Genomic DNA, 22036 nt, shown 5'->3' with positions numbered 1-22036 from the left:
GGGGCGCGGGCAAGGCGCCCGTGCTCAAGGGCGGTCCGGCGGGGCTGAGGGCATGGGGCCGGGCCCGGGGCGCCGCGCTGCGCTGGATGCGCTGCCGAGCCCAGCCGCCGGCTCCCACCTCGCGCTTCCCTCCCGCGGCGCGGCAGAACTGAGCGCGGCGGCCGCCGCCTCCTGCCTGATTCCTCCTGCCTCCCTGCGCTCGAGCCACCGCCCCCTCCGCCCTATCCAGCCCCACCCGCTCAGCGCAGCTTGGCGCCCGTGAGGGGTGGGGCTGAGGGCTGGGCCGGCGCCTAATTGGGCCGCGGACGGTAGGGCTCCGCCCACCAAGAGGGGCGGGGCCGTGGGGCGGGGCCGCGGAGTAGAGGGCTGGAACCGGGAGAGGAAAGGGGAGGCTGACTGAGGGAGACAGGGCCTCGGAAATGGAGAGGATGCTAGAGTCTCAGACATAGGAGAGGCTCGCATAGAGAAGGGAAGACTAGGGACGAAAAAGCGAATGGAAGAGAGGGTCATAGGGAGAGCTAGAAAGCGCCGAGGGGGATTGGGAGGGAGAGGACTCGAGGGTCGCTTACGAGGAAAGCCGAGAGAGACAGAGGGAGGCACGAGGGGCCACGGCCCGCAGGGGCTGGAGGCTGCGGTAGGGCACCCCGGTCTTCAGGGGACAAAGAGCGATTGAGAGGAGGAAGGAGCGGGGAGCAAGAAGGAAGGACAAGGAAGAGGGTTATGAGGGGGGAGAAGAGGGGAAGGCAGGAGGATGGGGAGGGGGCCAATCCGCCCTCAGGCCTCGCAGACAACCTGTCCGGGAGATGGGGGTGGTGGTGGGATGCCTGTCAGGGTGCCCAGCGGAATCCCGAGTGCTAACATCTGCCGCTCCCTCCTCTCTTTTTGGCTCCTGGATGTTCCTGGGACCGCCTTTCCCCAGGAGGAGCAGGATCTTCTACCCACACCTCCTTACCTCTGCTCCTTCCTGCCTGCGCTCCAGGCCAGGTCAGGCTGCTTTTTCCTGGGGATGGGCGTGGGGCCGGGGGCCCCTCCATCTTACTCTGGTCACTTCCCTTCTCCCTGCTTTTAGGCAAGGCAGAAATCGGGGCCCTAAGAAAGTGGGCACCCCAGGTAGTTTCTCCGTTCTGACAGTACAAACACATCCCTGGGTGGTGACCCCCTCTCCCAGGCTCCAAGAGGAGGGGTTGATCTCTCCCAGTCCCTCAGCTCTCCACTCCTACCCAAGCTCGAGTCTCCTGAGCTCCTAACTCTTTTCCCCATCAGGCTGTATAAGGCACTCCTCTTCCTCAAGTGCAGTAAAGTGTTTAGGCTGCATAAACGAGAAGGCGTCTGCTTCCATCAAAATATTTGTCACGTTATTTGAGGCCCAGTTTGTGCTGCTCCGCTGCTCCTTCTCACCCTCCTTTATCCAGCCTACCCCGGAGGGCTCTGCCATGCAGAGGCCACGAGCTGCTGCTAAAGGATGACCCTCCAGCCTTTCTCCTTTCTCCTGAGAGGACCCCTCCCAAAGCTGAGATTGATTAACCCCACCTGAGCTGGGAGGAGGACAAGAACAGGAGGATGTCGGGGGCGGGGGGTGGAGGCTGTGAGAGAGGACCTTTCAAGCACCGCCGAGCCCGTGTTAGAGTGATCCCCTCTCCAAGGAAGGAGCTAAAAATTCAATCAATAGCATTTATTCAGGGTTTTCTGTGTGCCAGGCCCTGTGTTGACTGCTTTACAGAGGCCATCACACCAGATCTCCACAGCAATCCAAGGAGGTAAAGCCCATCATTCCTTTCATTTTACAGCGGGAGAACTGAGGCTCTGGGAAGTTAAGAGATTTGCCCAAAGCCACACAACTAATAAGGGATAGAGCCGGGATTCAAACCGCCAGCCTGGCTCCAAGCTCTTCTAACCGCCACCCAGTTGGGTCTCTAGGTACCATTTACTTACTAGAGGGAGGAAGGCGATAAGTGCAGGCGGAGGAGGACAGCTAGAAACCCCCCCCCCCCAGGCTCGGGAAGAGTAGTCCCGACTCTCGGCTGTCAGTCCGGCCTCCCGTCCCCCACGGCGGTCTCCCCAGTATGACTCCCCCAAGAGCGACAGGGCTGGTGACCCGAGGGACAAGTGCGCGGTCGTCGGCGTATGATTTGTACAATCCCGCGCCCCCTAGTTCGCGCGCACACGGCTCTCTCCTCTGCTGTGCCGCTGGGGCTCGTCTGTCACCCGGAGTCCTTCCCGAATCCGCCGGGGAAACTGCGGCTGGTCGCCCGAGGTCGCGGAGGGGCGAGAGCACGCACCCCCGGCGCTCGCCGGGGCGTCCAGGGGCGCGCTCGGCGCTGCAAGGCGGCCCGCCCCCCGACCCGAAAGAGCGCCCGCTCCCCTAGCGCGGTGTGGCGTCGCTGTCAGACCAGCCGGATTCTCCCCGCTTCGCTGGAGTGGAAAATAACGGCTTCAAACTTTGCAGAAAGGAGCCAGTGCCAGCACTTTAATTAACAGCCATCTTGGCCTGTGAGCCTGGGCCACAGGCTCCGCGCTTCCCCCAGGCTCGCCGGCCCCGCCCCGGCCCCGCCCAGGTCCCCGCGGGAAAGGGTCCTCCGCCGCAGCGCTCCGAGCCCCTCTTCCCCGGGACAAGAGGGCCTGGCCGATTGGGGGGCGGGTACTGTCTGGGACGGGGGCGCGTCTCCCCAGCTTAATACCTGAGGACCTCCAGCCCTCCTACCCCATCCACCCCGAGTTCTCTAAAGCCTGGCTGCTGATGATTCCGGGGTTAGAGACCTGCATGCCAGTCCCAGGTGGTGATTTTAGGCTACAGACTAACCAGCAGCGTCTCAGGTGTTCTCCTCTGGAAAAGGGGTTGTTATAAGGATTAAATGAGTAATAATGAAGGTAGCAAAGCGCTGGCCTCAGTATCTGACCCTTATTAGGCGCCAAGTAAAGGACGGCTAATATAATTATCTCACAGCAAGACCCTTCCACCACCCCGGGGCATGGGATCTCCTCATCCTGCCTTTTTTCCTACAAATTGCTGTGCTTGGCGCTAGGAGAGGAGGACAATGGCCTATGCTTCCGGGTTCAGAGACAAGACTAGATGAATGAGAAAGGAACCCAGGAGTTCTGGCTCCCAGGCCTCTTCCTCAACCACCTGCCAAGCCCAGGGACCCAGGTTTTCAGAAAAGGAAAGAGGTGAGCCCAGGGAAGGGAGGGAGGGCAGTGCTATCTGTAGCTGTGGTACTGCCAGTGCTGGGGGCTGAAGGTCCAGCTTTGCCTTCCTTACTGTGAGTGAGAGCTCCCTCCCTCCTACAGCCCCCATCATTCCAGAGGTGAGGAGGGGGTACTGGGCATTGAGGTGCTGTATGGTGGGTGTAAGAAAGTGGGTGAGTCTCTTCTTTGATGCATGGCTGACTTTAGGAAGCTGGGTGGCTGTTCTGTGGTATTTTGAGGTTCTTTGAATGAATGTGAGTGGGTGTGAATTGTAAGAGACTGTTTGCATTAGTGTGTGTCTGGGTTTGTGAGTGATGAAAAAGAGTGCAGTGCCCTGACTCATCAGCTGGCAAATCTGTGTTCATTTGTTCACTTGTTCACTCAGTAAACATTTACTGAAAGCACCGAGCTGGGCACTGTGAGGCCGTAGAGGTGGTGTGTCCAAAAATGATCAAGACCTAAGCAGTACCTCTAAGGAGCTCACTCTTTGGCAGGGGACACAGGCAGGAAGAAACGATAAGTGCTATGATAATTATGAATAGTTTTTGAGCGCTTAGTGGTACAAGAACTTGCTCTAAGCATTTTGCATGGATTACCTCATTTAAATGTAACAACCTATTATCATTGATTTAAAACTATTACATGGCTTATATAATTTCGTTTCAATAACCCCACCAGGTAGATACTATTATTTCCCCCATTTTATAGCTGAGGAGACTAAGGCTTGGGTAGAGGTTTGCACAGGTATTATGAAGCACAGATGGAAAACTCCCTTCCCAGAGGACTGTAGGAAGACTCTACAGAGGGGAGGTATCATTATTTTCCCATCTATTTATCCATCCACTTATCCATCCTCCATCCATTCTATAAGCCCATATTAATTGATGACTTATTATCACAAGATACAGTGATGAGCGTGAAAAGTCTTCTGACCTTATGTAGTTACAGCATATGGTAGAAACCTGGACAATTAAACAAGCAACTGCTATCCAACTTGACAAACTGCCTGGGAATATGTGGGATGCTATAGAAACACTCAGCAGTGTTGCCTAAATTCATCTGGAGGCAGGGAATCATGGGAAGCTTCCTGGAGGAGGTGGTATTTTAGTTAAGCCCTGATTAAAGGATAGCAAGGTGAAGAGGATGACTGCCAGAAATGGAGGAGAGAGGGAGGGAGGGAAGCTTATTCCAGGCAAAGGGAGCAGCATGTGCTAAGGACAAGACTGCAGGGCCTCAGTGGGCTGTGGCAAGGAGTGTATAATTTATCCTAAGGGCAATGAGAAACTACAGAAGAGTATTGAGTGAGAGACATCAGATGTTTTTTAATTAATTAATTTATTTATTTTTAGCTGCGTTGGGTCTTCATTGCTGCGCGCAGGCTTTCTCCAGTTGCGGCGAGCGGGGGCTACTCTTCATTGAGGTGCACGGGCTTCTCATTGCAGTGGCTTCTCTTGTTGCAGAGTACAGGCTCTAGGTGCAGGGGCTCAGTAGCTGTGGCACGGGGGCTCAGTAGTTGTGGTGCACGGGCTTAGTTGCTCCTTGGCGTGTGGGATCTTCCCGGACCAGGGCTTGAACCCGTGTCCCCTGCATTGGCAGGCAGATTCTTAATGACTGCGCCACCAGGGAAGCCCAATAATCAGATTTTTTCAGATATCCTTCGGGCAGGAGGGATTAAAATAGAGTAAGAGTGTCATAGGGAGATTAGGTAGCAGGAGGTTGCAGTGGTCCAGGCGAGAGCTGTTAGTGACCTGATCTGGATGGGATGGGGGTGGGATGAGGAGCAGGAGACTTCCAGCTTTCTGGAAAGATCTTGAAATGTTTATGAAATTAATGAAGGGTGGATGAGTGTTTTTGCCATTACCTATGCACCAATATGTGGCAGACATTTTATATACTCTATTTCACTTAATACTCGCTGGAAGTCTAAGGAATAATCATTATCATCTTTACATTGGAGATGAGGATGCTGAGGCTCAGAGAGGTGAAGTAACTTGCCTGGGATCACACAGCTAGTAGGAGAGAGAACTTGGGTCTGTTTGACCCTGGATGGGGGCTCTTCACCACTCGGCCCAGCAGGTGCATACCCGGTAGATAAACCAAAGCTAGGTCCTTTAGAGAGAAAGAAAAGCTTGGGTTAAGGCTCAATTATATAAAAGGCATATTTTTGGTTTTTGGTTGAAGCCACTGGTCTATAGCCCTGTCTTGGGCAAGGGTGGAGAGCCAGACATCTAGAGGCAGAGACTGGCTCTCGAGGCTCAGTTAGGCCACCAACTTGCCACAGTGTTGGGGAATTCTGATCACATTTTAGAGCTTCCCATTTCTTTCTGTGGGCTGGAGAATTGTCTAGGGCAGCTCAGAGAGGCTGTGATTCTCATGTGAAAGAAAACTCCTCATTGTCGTCTGTTAAAATATTTAAAATCCCTTCATGACATTTTAACTCAGACACTTGCAGATCCTCCATGGGAAAAGCCTCCATAATCGCAGCCCCTCTTTGGAGGAGGGGCATTTGGGAGCATGGAAGCTGTGTCGTGATTTGGGGTGGGGGAGCCAGGACGCACCAGGCTGGGACTCAGGTTGGTGAGGAATCTCCTTCAGGAGCCCCTCCCCCAGCCCCATATCCTAGGAGGAGAGAGCGGGATGAAGGGGGCAGAGCCCAAGTACCCAGGTCACAGGTAGGTTTTCCGATGCCCCTTCGCCAGAGAACTCTGGGCCTCATGCCCGAGGGTTCCAGGGACCTGCCCAGCCCACAGGCAGCCCATCCCAATCCAGCTCCAGGGAGGCAGCTCTGAAAAGGCCCCTGCTGTGGGAGGGGAGACCTAATCGGAGGGGCCGTCTACCCTCAGCCCAGCCTGCATCTCCCAGCTGCATGTATAAGTAATGAGGTTCCGCAGCCCCAGCAGGAACCAATATAATGGCCGGTGTACGGGGTCAGCCTGAGAGACAGATAGTGGGAAGTGGGAGTGACAGGCAGTGCAATTGTGCTCCTGCAAAAGCAGCAGAGGGAGGGCCTGGCCTGGCCAGCGCGGTCCCCAGGCTACCCACCCGCTCCCTCAGGCCTTGACTCTTCCAGACCCACCAGCACCCCAGCCCCAGCTCCCAGGCAAACTGGGGGAAGGCAGGGAGGAGGAGAAGTAGTGGGGAGAGGGCGGTGGAGGAGGGACCAGGCTGGAGTGGGGCATTGGTTTTCCTGGCTTCTGGGGAAGACACCCCGGGTCTGAGGATGGGGGTATAAGGGAGAAAGGCTCGTGATCCCCAGGATGACTGGGGAGGGCTTTTTCTTTGGAAGCTCTGTCTCTTCTAGGAAAAAACCTTCCCTTCCATTCTCACCCCAGGAGACCTAGAACTTAGGGTCTGGAAATATCTTAGATACCTCTCCTTTGACAGAGGGGGACACCGAGGCCCAGAGAGGGGACTTGGCTTGCCCTAGGTCAGAGGCCCATCTGAGGCACAGCCAGATGGGACCCCCAGGGGCTCTTTTCAGGACCCCACTGGTGGGGGTCAGGGGGCAAGAGGAAGAGGGGCTGATTGCTCATCCCTGTCCTAGGTGGTCCCCAAAGACCCTCAGGGTGTTAGTGGAGGGTTCGGCTCAAAGATTTCTGGCAGCTGGGTGTGAAGGCTGGAACCCTGGCTGCAGCAGTACTCCTGGAGAGTCCAAGTCAGCCAGGGGCGGAGGTGGCCCGGCCTCCCTTCCGAGTTCAGAGCGGTCTTTGAGCACCTCATCCATACATTTGAGGACAGGAGTGAGTGAGAGGGGATCTCTGAGGTGGCAGAGCCGGAAGAGCAGTGGAACAGAGCAGTGACTGTTTAGTAAACGTTAGTTAAACAGATCCTGACCGTGCCAGCTTCATGGACGTGAAACTTGTTCACTGACAAAAACCCTGCGCTCAGAAGGGACCTGCACTTGGTTTAATGCTCTGCTGTCACCATCTTGAAGTTCTTAACAATCTTTGAACAAAGGGACTCCACAGTTTCATTTCGTACAGGCCTGTAAATTATGTAGCTGGTCCTGCCCCTGAAACAGAGACATGGTTTGTTCTCGGAGGGGCTCCTCTGGCCCCTCCCTGCCCCAATTTCACCCCTAGATGCCCCAAGTGGAGCGGAGCACAGAGCTGGGAGAAGCTGGCGTTCAATGAGCTTCTTGGCGGTCCCCACCCTCCAAAGACTGACCCACTCGCTGACCCATCACTCACTCAATTGCCCATCACTGACCCAGGCCAGGATGTGTGGCAGGGGATGCCCTGCCACAAGACTCCTGGTCCCAGCTGTCTCTTGGGAAGATGTGGCCCCTCTGCTTAGTCCCGCCCGCACCCCACAGGACCAGGAGGGGCTGGTGGAGGCAGGGAGGCTTAATTAGCACCCCCAGCCAGGCAGCAGGCGGTGGGCACAGAGCAGGCTGACTTTTCCCGCTATAGATCTGCTCTCTGGGAGAGGCCCTAGCCGGCTGGCTTAGGCTCTGGCTGGGCTATTTTAGGAACATTCTTAACTCTTCCCGTGCCACTGCCATAACTGGCCTTCTCTTCCTGAGCACGTGCCAGCACCAGACTGTCTTTCTCCTGATCCCTCCTTCCCGGCCCCTGCTCTTCCTCGCTGGCGGCTGAGGAGGACACAATTTTCTCGGGGGTGGGGCCAGTTGCCTTTCGCGAGGAGAGTGGCTGTCTCTGGCCTCTGAGCCCTGCACCTCCTCCCCCTCCCCCTCATCACAGCTCTGCGCTAAGGAGATTGGCCGTTTTCAGCATCATCCAGCCCCTTCTTCTCATCTTATGAAATTGGGGTAGTTAGGCTCCCCCACCCTAGTGAAAACAGCTGATCTGGGCCCCAGAGAGGAAGATGGGAAGCCACAGTCCTGGTGTCCACCCTCCGGCAGAGCAGCAGCCAGCCACCGACCCGACTTCAATGCCGCATTTGGGCTGAGTTTCCAGCTGCTTCCACGCAAGCAGCCAAGCGTATCATGGGGTTCCCTGTCCCTCTTTTTCTCCCACTCCAGTGTCTGGCTTCCTGGACAAACCTACACCAGGATGTACGTATTACCTGGGCAAGGCCAAGGGGTGTCCCACAGGGGGCCAGGAAGGTCCGGCATTTATAAATCTGAAATTTTAGCCAAGACAGGGGAAGAGCTCGGAGTGTCCTGTGTCTGTGCTGGGCCTGCCTGAGCTGGGAGACCCAGGACACCCAGGACTCTGGTGCCATCTGTCAGGCACATGCCTTGTGGGACTAGCAGTTGGAAGTTGCCGCCAAGTCCTACCGGGAAAACCTGCCCTGGAGATCCAGGCACATGGCCGATGAATCCATGCAAATGCCCAAGGGCCTGTGCCGGGCGCCAGGCAGAGTCGATCAATAATCGATAATCAGTCTCTGCCTGAGAAGGGCTACTGTCTCGGGCTGGTTCGCCAGGGAGTCTGACCACCAGCCCGGGCCATGGTGCTGACGGACTGGGGCAAGGGAGCCCTCCCCACCCAACTCCCCTTTCCCCCGGTTCCCACAGCCAGGCCAGCTCTGGAAGTGACTGGGCGGCCTGGGGGTAGCGTGTGAGACCAGATGAAAATGCTTCAGCTCTCCTCAGGGTCTACGGAGGGGGCTCTTGCGATGGGGGTGCCTGAACCACACAGCTCCTCCAGCCTCTAACTTAGAAAGATCCAGATGGATTTATCAAAGTGTCCTGGGGAAGATTTTGAGTGGAGAGAAAGAAATACCTTCCAGGGACTCGGGGAGAATCCTCTGTGTTTTTAAAAAAGTAAGACCCTTCCCCTTACCTCAAATTGAGAGACATGAATAGGATGCAGGAGGCTGGCTGTACAGGGGGCCCCCCTCTCCATCGGGTAGGGGTGCAGGCTTCCTGAGGCCGAGGTCTGGAGGAGGAGATTTCTGGCTCCACAGTCCCTGAGGAAGACACAGAGGTGCACGGACTAACCTGAGTCGAAACTAGGAGCTGAACCCGGGGGTCCTGGGCGCCTGTCTCTCCATTGCAGCCCCCTCCCCCTCCCCCATGTTCCCTCCCCATCAGCTCCCAGGCTGGGAGCCCCAGCTGGCGGAGGATGTCTTGCTCCTCAGCAGCTGGGATTTGTAAATATTTATAGGAACATGGAACAGATCAGTGGCTGACAGGCCCAAGGAGCAGGCAGGGGCCCTGCCTGGAGCTCAGCGGCTTCACCCCCCTTCCCCACCCCCTGACCTGATTTGAGGGAGCCCAGGATGGCAGAGATGGGGGTGATCAAGTAGGACGTGGTCCCGGCAGCCTCTACACTGAGAAACACCAGCTCAGAGGATGCATCTGTCCATCTGCCCCTGGGCTCTGCTTCCACACTCAGAGTCACTCCCGTCCTGCCACCCTCACCCCCACCCACTCGTGCACTCACACACCCATCGCCACTCCGACTCCGCCCTCAACACGCTTTCCAACTCCCACATCCACATTGATGCTCACTCTCACGCACACCTGCTCACACCTTTGCACATACACCACTTCACACTCACAAACCCACTGGAGCCCCAGATCCCAGTTACTCCTCACAGGTCTTAATCACAGGTCCTGGGAGAGAGCCTTCTGTTTTTTGCCTGAGGTGTGTATGTGCGTGCGCGTGTGTCCTTGTGTGTGTGTGTGTGTGTGTGTGTAGCAGGAGGGAATAGGCCCTGAGGTCAGGGGACGAGGGAGAGGGAGGAGGTGTGGACCAAGAGCCCTTCAGAGCTGATAGCAGCCCATAACTGAAGTAAGACAGAGGCAGGGCTTCCCTGGTGGCCAGTGCAGGGGACACGGGTTCGAGCCCTGGTCCGGGAAGATCCCACACGCTGCGGAGCAATTAAGCCCGGGCACCACAACTACTGAGCCCACAAGCCACAACTACTGAGCCTGCGTGCTGCGACTACTGAGCCCACGAGCCACAACTGCTGAAGCCCAGGCGCCTAGAGCCCGTGCCTCGCAACAAGAGAAGCCACTGCAATGAGAAGCCCGTGTACCGCGACGAAGAGTAGCCCCTGCTCGATGCAACTAGAGAAAGCCCGTGGGCAGCAACGAAAACCCAAAGCAGCCCCCCAAAAAATAAAATGTATAAAAATAAAGAAAAAAAAAGAGAGGCAAAGGCAGGCCAAGGAAATGGAGACTGACAAGGGTCAAGGCAGATGGGGCAGGAGCTGGGGACAGAGGGATCCCCCCCTCCCCCCCATGAGAAACTGTCACATTGTTGTTCCAGTGGCCTGTGAGACCAGCACCAACCCCCAGCTGGAGCCTCTCCCCCTCTGGATCTTGTCACTGTGGGTTTTCTTTGCTGCTTGGGCAGCCAGGAGTGGTGACAAGCAGGGAAGGCAGTGCCCAGGGCAGCGAGCTGTGCCACTCCAGCCTGGCTGCCAACTCACCCATCAGTGCCCATCTCATCACCCACAGGGACCCAGATGAGACCAGTGATCTGCCTGGCTGTCCTTACCTTGCAGGGCCAAAGTTGGGGGAGGGAGGCAGTTGGATCTCCTTCTCCAAAAAGCAGGCAGTGAAACCAGACCTTGTCCAGGTCCCCAGACCCTGAAGCTGGGCTTGGGAAGCAGGGCCAACTCTCTGCTCCTGGGCACCCAGGCACCCACCAGACGTGGACAGGAACCGGTGCCTGAGGCAGGGGCTTGAGGAGGGGGCTGGGGAAGAAGGTCACTAGGAGGAACGAAACATGTTTTGGGCATAAACTTTGTATTCTATTTGTCCTACCGCACACGGAATGATGTCCCCACACCCAGTGCCCCTGTGTGCTGCGTTAAATAATCATCTTCTTGCCTTGGGTCTGTCTCAGGGTATTAGTTCTGGGGCATCAATTGGTCAGCGTGTGCTCTGCAATCTGGGAGCAACCATTTCTATAAAATCAGAAAGGCAAACAAATAATAATAATGAAAAGCAGGGACGGTTGTGCTGACTGCAGTTTTCCTGTGTTTTAATCGTCAGTGCAGCTTTCCATCAGGTTTTGACGTCCTGATTGATTCATGCTTTCACAGGTTCCTTCACGTAACTGCTCAACAACGCTTACTCACGCAGGTGCCAGGCCCTGTGCTGCGTCCTGGGAGCCAGTGCAAACACCAGCCAGTTCTGGCCTGCACACTGTTTAGAGTTGATCAAAGAAGAAAAACAAATGCACGACAAAGCCTGGTGCCCCCAGGAGGCCAGGGAGCAGTATTCAGGTGCCACACATGGGGACCCAGATGTCCTGGTCTTGCAGCTGAATGTTGTGAATATGACACAGAATCCCTCTCTCATCCCAGGATCACATCTCCTTCTCGCTCCTCTCCTGCCTCTGCAGGTCTGCTTTCCTGGGCAGCCAAACCCTCTAAGAATGGTGGGAAAAGCGTGAATGTGAGACTGAATCTCAGCTTGGACACACACTGCCTGGGTGACCTCAGGCAAATCAGTCGTCTCTCTGAGTCACAGTTTCCTTCTCTGTTAAAACGCAGTGACTAGTACCCATCACAGGGGTACTATCAGCATCAAATGAGATTAAGTATATAAAGCACCAAAGATGGTGCCTGGCAGAGAGTGGGGGCCTCGACTCATGCCAGCCCCTTCCCCTGCCCCTTTGCCAGAAGTATGCACTGCATCTCTCCGCACCGGCAGGGGGAGGAAACTTGGGGGAGGTTTAGGGGTGTGGGAAGTCCCAGCAATCCATGCACCATGAATCTGTACTTCATGCAGTCCTCCCAGGGAGTCCGGTTCTGCTCTGAGGGAAGCCTCTTTATTTGCAAGTAAGAGGGTGGAGAGGCCTGGCTTTGCCTCCTGGACCACCTGCATATTCCAGAAAAACAGCCCCTTTCTTCATCTCATTTTCCCCTCTCTGGCTCTCAATTATAAAAATGCATTCTTGGGGCTTCCCTGGTGGCACAGTGGTTGAGAATCCGCCTGCCGATGCAGGGGACACGGGTTCGTGCCCCAGTCCAGGAGGATCCCACATGCCGTGGAGCGGCTGGGCCCGTGAGCCATGGCCACTGAGCCTGTGCATCCGGAGCCTGTGCTCCGCAACGGGAGAGGCCACAACAGTGAGAGGCACCCGTACCACTAAAAAAAAAAAAAAAAAAAAGCATTCTTGTGTGTGTGGTGGTTGTGGAATGGTGGTAGTGGAGGTGGTGATGGTGAACCTGGTGATGCAAGTGATGGTGGAGGTGATGATGGTATTTGTGGGGGTAGTGGTGACAGTGGTGGTCATGCAGGTGATGGTGGAGGTGATGATATTAGTGGTGGTGGTGGTGATGGAAGTGATGGTGGAGTTTATGGTGGAGGTGACGATATTAGTGGTGGTGGTGGTGATGGTGAAGGTGGTGATGGAAGTGATGGTGGTGATGGTGGAGGTGATGGTGGAGGTGATGATGGTTTTGGTGGTATAGGTGGTGATAGTGGTGATAGGAGCTCATTTCAGAATCTTATGCTCAGATTTTAAGAGCTGGAAGAGAGCTCAGTTCCAGATGATCTGTTGAGGGCCTACTATGTGCCAGGCCCTTGTGGGGCTCACTTCATTTCTACAGCAACGCACGAAGATTGCTGTTTCCTTTTACGGATAAGGACGTTGAGGCCACAGAGAACAAGTGACCCGGCTACCTGCTCACAGCTAGTAAGACATGGAGAGGTACTTAAGCCCTGGGTCCTTTGACTCCTAGCCCCATGTTCCTTCTTCTGCCATCATGAAGCCACCCACATGTCACAGTAGGGAAAATGGAGACCCAGAGAGGTTGATTGATTTATGCAAGGTCATGCAGTAGTGAGAAGCAGAGCCTGGCTGTTTTCTCTGTACTTCTAGATCTCAGCTGGGGCTGAGGTCTTACTGAGGAGGATGGACGGACCACCAGTGTATCCCCCCTGCAGCCCTGACAGAGGCACAGAGCACAGACCTCTTCAGGCCCCTGGGGGAGCTGCTGTATCTGCTGTCCTCCTGACCATCTACACTGTCAATTTCAGTCTCCTTCTCCAGGCTCAGAGTGAGAGTGACAGACGCCCAGCTGCTGCCTGACCCATTACACTTGACACCCCTCCCCCAGATCTGACTGTGGGCCTCCTTTGGCCTGCACACCGTGCTACAGCCGCTCTGACTGGCATTGAGCTGGAGGGCCAGGGAATGTCGCCCTCAGCCCTCAGCCCTGTTTGAGCTCCGAGGTGGTGAGCTCGGGGGTCCGGTCCTCGTCCTTTTCTGGTCCTGCACCTTAGTCCTTAGTCTCTTGCTCAAAAAAATGGGTAGCTCCATCTTGACCCCCAGGAGCTAGTGAAGAAGGGAAGAGGAGAGAAAGAATTGTGCCCAGACTGTACGCTGTCCACAGGCTTCCTCCCCCAGGAAGCCTGCCGGGACTCACCCCACATAGTTCTGCTCTCTCTGACTCCCTCTGACTGTCCCTTCACTCTCACAGCTATGTGTCTGACTCTGTCTGAGTCACGGTGATGCTGATGGTGGTGATGGTGGTGGTGGTTATGATGGAAGTGGCGGTGGAGGTGGTGGTGACGATCAGAGTAAGGTAGGACCTCCTGGAGGGAAAGAGGTTGACTGGTCACTACCTTCCTCTACATCTTCCCCCACGTCTTTAGTAATAGCTACTATTTATTGAGTGTCATTTACAAAACAGATGCATGCTCAGTATTTTATATGAAATAATTCATTTAATTCTCCCAACAACCCTATGAGGCAGCTACTAATATTCTAGAGATGAGACAGCTGAGGCACAGCGAGGTTAAGCAACTTGCCCGAGGTCAACAGCTAGCGAATAGCAGAGCCTAGCGCCCCAGCCCCCGCAAGTCTTGACTCCTGCCCTCTACTTCTGCCCCAGGAGAGCGGAGCTCTATACAGGGGAAGAGAGCTGGTGGGGAAGTATGTGTGTGTGTGTTTGGGACTTCAGGGGGCTCCGCTCTCTTGGGGTGTCCATGGCCAGCAGTGCCATTCTGACTACCTTCCTGCCTTCACCTCTCTCGGGAGCGCCGACAAGGGAGGTGAGGATGGTGGGTGTGTGGGAGGGGATAGGTTTTCCGGGTCACAGAATTTCTGGGGGGGGGTGGTGAGGGACTCTGCCTGGCCCATGGCAGGCAGCTCACCCCAGCTTCTGGCTAGGGCTCCTGCCCTCGGGGGCTCCATCCTGCCGGCCTCATTCCCTCCCAGGATCTCATTATATCCCTAAGAGAAACTGACAGCCTCAATATCTTACTTTGCAAATAGTTTATTCCTTCAATAAAGCTGCCTGCGCAGGGGAATGTTTAAGACCCGCTCTCCCCCGAGAGCCTCATTTGAATTTCTAAAGTCTTTAGCCGGTCCTCCAATGGGGCAGCTGGGTAATGAAAATGCAGCTGCTTACAGGGGATTCATTTCCTGTCTCGCCCTGTCTCCACCAGGATGGAGGAGCTGAACTGACCAAAAGAAGAACCCTGGCTACCTGGATGCTGAGGGCGGGCGGAGGCAGGGAGGCCTTGGCAATGGGCCTGAGCAACCAGGGACCCCTCCACAGGGTGTCTATGCTCAGAGACCCCTAGACAGCATCTCTTAGGCCACGGTGCTCCCCCAGAGGTGCAGCCCACCGATCCCTGGGGGTGAGGACTGCTCCCTGGCCGGACCCCTCTCTCTAGGGCAGCCCCTACCCCTGGCCCCCATGGGAGTCTCTAATTAAAAGACCGGCACGCCCCTCAGGGACTCATTAGGCCCGCTGTGCAGAGAACATTTAATCATTGCTCAGAGCATCGATTGGAAGATCAATTTCTTTGTCTCTCTGAACGCGGCGCTGGAGAAGTGGGGGGAGCGCTGACCTCCTTCTGCTGCCATGTAAAGTGCTGCACATTTAATCTGGGAACAGAAATCAATTAGCCACTTACGAGGTTGGCTTTAGTTACCAAGTCGGCAGGGCCCGCGCCACTGCTCAGTGGCTGACAGAAGCGAATCTCCTTACACCCCGCCCGGCCGGCCACTCGGGAGCATCCCACCAGCTCTCCGGGGCCCCCTTCCCACGCTGGACACCTGTTGTCCAGACAGGCCCCCAGGAACCCCAAAGAAGTCCTGGGAAGGCTCCTGGAAGCCCAAGGTCACAGTCACAGCCTCCCAGGCTGACCCCTTCCCACTAACCCCGACGCCCTGCGCTCAGCTCTTCAGCCCTGAGACGTGGGGGCTCCCGGGAGGCCTGTTCAAATGCCAGTTTTGCCTCCTGCCACCTGCGGCGAGGTCAGGGAAGCTGCTTGGCCCTGCTGAGTCTGAGTCACCCCGCGAGCACCTCACTCATGAAATGCGAATAATGAGAGTACCCACCTCACCAGAGGGGACGATAACTCTATGAGACCATCTGAAGCACTTACCAGAGTTGAAGGTCAGAGAGAGAACTTTGCACGCACACCCGCGGGGCAGCGTCCCTCCGGCCGGGAAGTCAGCAGGGTCAGAGAAGGGACAGTGTGAGTGTCGGGGTGGTGAGGGGTGTCTCGCCATGTCTCGCCTTCCCTTCAGGACAGGGTAGGTGGGCTCAGGGCTGCCCTCACCCTCCCGTTTCCCCACCACCTTCTGGGGGCTCGACTCTGAGTCCCCACCGAGCCCACTCTCCCCCTCGTACCTATGCAGCCTCACCTGTGAGGATGAGCCCCTCTCGCCCCCGTGCTCACCCCACACATCTCCGGGGATACAAGTTTTCCAGCGATGTCTCACGCACCCAGAGTTATACATAGCCAATTACACAGAGTTGTACAGTCTGCACCCCCCATCACACACAGATTCAGAGTTTCTCCCACGGTTTCCGTCACAGCTTCCTCTCTTGCAGCTGCACACACCGCCCTCCCCTCCGCTGCTCGCACACACGTGTCACCTGCGGGCTCACCTGCAGGGCCCCCACCCTGCAGAGGTGCACACTGGCGGCACACACGCTCACGCGCACACACGTGTGCGCACACCCGTTCCGTAATAATATTAGACATGCCATTTCTTTTGTGTGACAGTTCCAGTGGAGATGCTCAGAGCTGTCACTTGGATGAAAAATAATGCATAATCCTCATCTTCCTTCCTTCCCTTCCCTTTCTTTCTTCCCTGTTTAACGAGCTCCTAAAAATATTCCTTGCTGTCTCGCCGAAGCTGTGGGCTAAGTGTGAGTCAAACCTCCCTACCCCATCCCCACTCCCCACCCCCGGCCCTTCCCTCGGGCCCCCTGAGTGGGCTGCAGGGCGAAGGGTCGAGACTAGTCTCAGGGCCTGGCCAAGCCAAGGTCAGGCAGAAGGGCTCCCACCCCCCCCACACCCAGGCCTCTGCAAATCTGTGACTCCCGCCCCTCCCCATCCTGGCTAGCCCACCTGAGCTGGGGAGAGAGAGGCAGGGGAGACAAGGGTGGAAGCAGGAAGAAAGGCAGAAGCCACCCTCTGGTACCTGACCACCCTCCGCAACCCCCTCCCCACCTCTGGACCAATTTCACAGGAACCCTCACCATCATCTCTCCCACATCCGAGGGAGAGGCCTGCATGTAGCCGAGGTCCCTTCTCCACCTCGTAGCATACCTGCTTCACTCTCCCTCCCAGAACTCAGAGGAGAAAGGAGGAAGGGCCTCCCTGAACTCCCAGCTGCTACCTGCACCTGAGCCGGCCCTGCTGGGAAAATTGCAATAGTCACAGCATCCTCCAGTTCATCCTTCAAGCCCCAGACCATAGTCACCTCCTCCCTGAAGCCTCCCTGATTCACGCGGAAGGAGCTATTTGTTCATTGTACATACTGTACATAATTTAATGATGTTAAGCGCCGTCACATGTTGTGCTCGGTGGGAACTTTGTCTCCCTGTGGGACTTTCTCTACTTGTGTTTTCTTTCCTTATTTCCCTCGGTCACTCTCACTGTATCTAAGCCCCTTCAGGCTGGGAAGCGGGCTTGCCTGTTGAGATGGATGGACGGACGGATGGACAGATTAGAGGTGATGTAAAGGGAGGAGCTCAGGGGCCTGAATGCTCACCCGCTTTCTCTGAACATTCACCGTGACTTTGGGAAAGGCAGAAGCCCTCTCTGAGCTTCAGTTTCTCTATCTGTAAAGTGGGAGAGCGGGGCTGTGCGGCGTCTGAGGTCTCGTGCGACTCTGGCAATCCTCATTCTATGATTCTCCATAGTGTCAGATGGAATAATCCTGTCTACAGACTCTGAGGTCCCATCCTCCTGTGCGCGAGGGCACAGGGGGCTGTGACGGGCATGCAGGGGGCCCTCGGCACAGTTCCCTGGGCTTTATTTCCCACCTTTCCTCTGCCTCCCACTTCTTCCACACTGATTTCTTTGCTCCAGTCTTTTTAATTCCACTTCCACATCTTCCTTTTGTTCTCTGTCCTTTTTTTTTTTTTTTCTGATTTTTTGGGGCCTGCATCCTACCCATTAGGAGCTCAGAGCTAGTGCCCTCCCTTCCCCTCTCCTCTCTTCCATCTCACAGCCCCACCTGCTTACGGAGCCCCCTCCCCATGAGCCTCCCCATCGTCCCAGCAGCTCCAGCCCCGAAAGGTTAAGCTAATAGCAGCTCCTTTCCCATCAGCTGCGCTTGTTTGCTCTACATAATTGCAGGAGGGGGGCACTGGGAGGGGGCCCAGGCGCTCTGAGTGGTAGCGGGTGTGGGGGAGGGGCTGTGCTGCTTTGTCCCTGGGCTGCGGGCAGGTGGTCCTTGCAGAGACGGGATAGCGAACTGTGTGGGAGTTGATCATACGGGGCAAGGATTGGGCAGAAGGCCCTGCTGCCTGGAGAAGGGAGAATGGGGTCCAGAGAAGAGTGTCAGAGACCTTGCTGCTCCTGGGAGGGAAATAATAACAGTAACAAGAGTCATGAGTAATGTTTACCAAGCACGCCCCGCGTGCCAGGTCCCGCCCCAAGCACTTTACTGGCTTTATCTCCCTGATCTTTGCAACAACCCCAGGAGGCAGTTCAGCTCTTGTATCCTTTTTTTCTCTTGTACCCATTTTACAGAAAACTGAGGCTCCAGGAGGTAAAAATCGTTGCCCAAGGTCGCACGTTGCTTAATGGCAGAGCCTCAAACAGAGACTGCTCTTCATCGTTCCTTCTGCCTAGAGAGGGTCAGCACTTCCCAGGACCCGGGAGGCCACTGGGTTCAGCCCACCCATTGTCCAGAGGGACACAGGGAAAGGGACTTGTCCAAAGTCACAGAGCAAGTTGTTGCCACAGCTGGGCTGAGGATTCGGGTCTGATGCAGAGGGCGTTGCTCCACATCTGAGCCTGTCCCCCCGAGATTTCCTGTGTCTGGGGTGCGCAGGTTTGTGGGGGGATGAAGGAGACCCACAGGCCTCCCTGGGAGGAGAGTGTGGAGCCCGAACGAGCATGGTGTGGGCATGTGTGCTTGGTGAAGGAGGCACACCTGGAGAATGCCACCTCTCTGCCAGGGAGCGGAGGCCCTGGCCTCCTGCCGTTTTGAGCATCTTCAATAATTCACTGGGGACAGAGCAGTGAGCAGAAGATGGGGTGGGGAGTGTCACAGCCAATGGCGCTGAATTTAGGCCAGCATTGGAAACTTGGACACAGGAAGTCAGCGTGCCTTTTGCTCAGCCTGAGCCCTCTCGGCTGCAGACTTGGGGCCACGCTGGCCTCCACAATCCAGCCTCTGCTCTCAGATCTGGGACACTGCACGTCTACTCCAATCAGGACAACCTGCCTCTTGTTTTCCTCCCAAGAGATGGATACCCTTGGCGTAGGCACTGTCTCCCCCTTTACACTTGGTGGCTCCCGAAAGCAGGGACTGTATCTCTCTCGTCAAATTGGGCTCCCAGGACAGGGACTGAGTCTCCCCCAATAGACTAACCTTCACCTAAGGCAGAGATCGCGCCTCCCTCATCAGATTCCTCCCCCTTCAGCCTCTGCCCCTGTGGTCTGACGGTCACAGCAGCTTTAGCATTGGCTCTATCCTGACCCGCCCCTGGCCCCACCTCACAGCAGTGAGTTATCCTGTCCCTTCCTGGCTTCTGCCCGGGTACCCACCAGATATTCCTTGCAGTGACCTGCTACCAATGGATGCAGCTCTCCCAAGTTGTCACTCTTCCTTCATCCTGGCCCCTTAGTGATGGTCAACACAGCAACTACTCCCCTTGCCCTTCCTGGGAAGCAGCTAAACACCCCTGGCTGGTTATGGCCATTTTCCACCGTTCATATCACTAATGGGACCCTGATGACAATACGGGGGCAGGGTTGGTGGGAGGTGGGTGCCTCAGAGACCATCTTTCTTGAGAGGGAGTCTTCCAACTTCTGCTTGGACACCTCCAGTCCATGGCACTCAGTGCCTCTGGAAGCAGGGAAGCTTCCTCTTGTGGAGAGCAACCTGTTTTCTGGAGAAATTGTCACCAATGGAAGCCAAAATCCATCTCCTTGTGACTGCCCCATGCAAACCCGATGTTCCCTGCACGTCTGCCTGCAAGTCTGCGTCTTGCCCGGAGCTGGGACGCTCCATTCAAGAATTGCATCTCACTGCCTACCACGGCTTCCCCAACACCCACATCTGCAGCTCATTACATGCTGGGGTACATGTCCCCACCTCTGCTCAGCACTGCAGGGGGCAGCTGTGAAGGGCCAGGTGAGCAGATGGTCTCATTTATATTCTGAGTGGCCAGGCTCTGCCGTAGTTTTCTCCGTGAGAACCCCATCCTCTCCCCCAGCTCCATCTTTCGGAACTTCTCCCAGGAGCATCAATAATGGGAATCGATTCATCGATAAGCAACCTGGCTTTGAGGTCTACAGCCTCTGTGGAGCTCTGCTGCATCCCTGAGCACTTCAGCTCCCTGCCCACTCCATTCCGCATGCCCCAGGCATCCCTTCTAGGGACCTTCCCATCTGCTGCAATCCCAAGAGACTAAGACCCCCACCCCCCCGCCCCGCCTTAGCCTGAGGACAACTTTGTTTTGACTAAGCCACGCCCATAGCCTGGGGCTGGATGAAGCCCTGGGGCAGGGAATCAGGGGCTCGCCTTAGGTTGCTATATCAGGTACCATGCATAGTAACACAGAGGGTACCATGCCTTCAGACTGTGGGAACTGACCACTTTGCCCCAGCCTCCAAATACTGACTACTCAACATCTCTCTCTTAACACTGACTAACCAAGTGACCGTCCCCAGCAGTACTGACGGCCCATCGACACAGCCCAGCCTCCCATCCCGGATGGCCCAACCAACTATCCAATATCAACCACTCCTGGTGGCCCGACATCAATGTGCTAATACATCCTTTCAACACTGGCCACCCATCACCAACATCTCTACCCCAACATCCAGTAAGGACCCTCTGTACAGATCTCCCCACACTGACCACCCCAGATTAACCACTCTCCAATGATCATGTAAGATTCTGCCTAATAAGGTCCCCGCCCCCATCGCTATCTCCTGTTGCTTTCTGCTGGACCATGTGCTTTTGCAACCCTTTAGATGTCTGCGGGTCACAGCTAGATTGCCCTAACCCTGACTGGCACTGATCTGAACTTCCTCCGGCTCCCGGGACCCATCCGGTCAGCCAGCAGGGGAGCCTTTGGGTCTCCAGTCCTGTTCCTCTCCATCTGACCCAGCCCTAATGTCTCCTCCCAGCTAGCACTGCACAGACTTTGGTTGGGAAGGGATTTTCTCATGATCCCTGAGCCGTCCTCAGAGAAGTCCGGCTGCTGCTTGTTGGACACCTCCATCACCTCCCCAGCTCCCAAGACAGGATGTTAGTTGCTAGGAGCGACCGTCTGTGGAGGGTCACAGCCCTGGGCTGAGCCGATCTCACAGGGAAAGCCCCAAGATTGCCGCCTTGATGTGAGCTGTAGGTGGAAGGAGGGACCTTCCCTGCCCACCTCCTCCCAGAGCCAGACAAGCGTGTGTGTGTGTGTGTGTGTGTGTGTGTGTGTGTGTGTGTGTGTGTGTGTGTATGTCAAGGTGAAGGAGTCAGGCTCTGAGAGGGGGCAGAGGATAGGACAGACTGGAAGTGAGAGAGGACCCAGAGGAAGGCTGTAAGGGCAGGGGACGGGCAAGGGATGTGCCCCTGGCCTGGGCAAGGGGAGGAGGAAGCAAGGAGCTAAGAAATGGTGAGGACAGAAACGGGGACAAGAGGTTGGCAGTGGGCACAGCTCTCAGCTCGGGGGCCTGTGTGCTGCCCGGCTGCCGCCGCCCCTCCCACCTGCCCCTGCTTAACGGAAGGCTCCACGGAGGCTCGTACAGAGCCACTGCTCGTGATTCCCCTTCATCAAAGGCTCAGAAGCGGGGCCATTAATTAGATGAGGGAGCAGCTGCTCCGGGGCCAAGTGACAGGAAATCACTCTGTCCCTGGAAGCTCTGGCGCAGCCCTGGCCTCAGGGTTGGGAGGCTGTCTGTCCACCCTCATCCAGGGACCTGTGTGAGCCAGCTGTGATGCCCTGTCTGTCACCATCCTAGGGACCAGGGCCCTGGAGACTCCCTACACCAGATGGGAAACTGGCTCCTGGATTTGGCTCTGACATGCTGTGCGTCCACGGTCAAGTCACGTCCCTCGGTTTCCCCATTGTTCCGATGAGGAGGCTCAGTTCCTCCCTCTAGGAATGTTGCTGCCTCAGCTGCCCCGAGGCTCCTCTGTTCCTCTCCTGGGCACCGCCACAGGCCCCCTGTAACTTGTCCCGAGCTGAAACAAGGCTGAGCCTGGTGGCAATGACTTCTCCTGGATCCTGGATCCTTTTTCTGCTCTCTAGCCCCACCTTGGGGATCCAAGGAGAGTCACCATCTGCCCAGGTGGTGGATGGGGTGTGGGCGTGGGGGGTGGGAAGGGATGACCCTCAACCATGGCATGAAGGGAGGGTGGACTCAGGGGCTGGAAAGCTGCCCAGGGCCAGCTGGCTCAGCATCCTCAGAACAGAGGATGGATCAGGGGAAGCACAGGGGCCTTTGGGAGCTGAAGGAATTGGAGCTGGAGGAGACAGAAGGCTGAGCAGAAGTCAA

The sequence above is a fragment of the Leucopleurus acutus genome, assembly GCF_964270905.1.
Source record: "Leucopleurus acutus genome assembly, chromosome: 19".
In the NCBI taxonomy this organism is placed as follows: Eukaryota; Metazoa; Chordata; class Mammalia; order Artiodactyla; family Delphinidae; genus Leucopleurus; species Leucopleurus acutus.
Note: the sequence above shows the minus strand (reverse complement) of the source record.